The sequence below is a fragment of the Bison bison genome, unplaced genomic scaffold (genome assembly GCF_000754665.1).
Source record: "Bison bison bison isolate TAMUID 2011002044 unplaced genomic scaffold, Bison_UMD1.0 scf7180017864472, whole genome shotgun sequence".
Lineage (NCBI taxonomy): Eukaryota > Metazoa > Chordata > Mammalia > Artiodactyla > Bovidae > Bison > Bison bison.
In genome coordinates, this window is record NW_011495033.1 from 11145013 (window position 1) to 11145277 (window position 265).

Sequence of the window (265 nt, forward strand, 5' to 3'; positions counted from 1 at the left end):
CGAGGGCACGGCCCCGCCCCATCCGGCTCTCGCCGGATCCCGGACTCCGCTCCGTTCCCTCCAGCACGGCCCCGCCCCTTCCGGCTCTCGCCCGGTCCCCGCCCCACCCCACCCCTTCCGGCCCTAGCCCGGACAAAAACCGCTTCTCGCGGGACTAGGCGGGAGGGTCCCGGGAGTTTGTAGTTTCCCCTCTGTGAGCTCTTATCCTTGGAAGAGAACGAGGCTCGGTGCAGGCTTGCACCAGGCCTGAGGACGCGCGTACTCG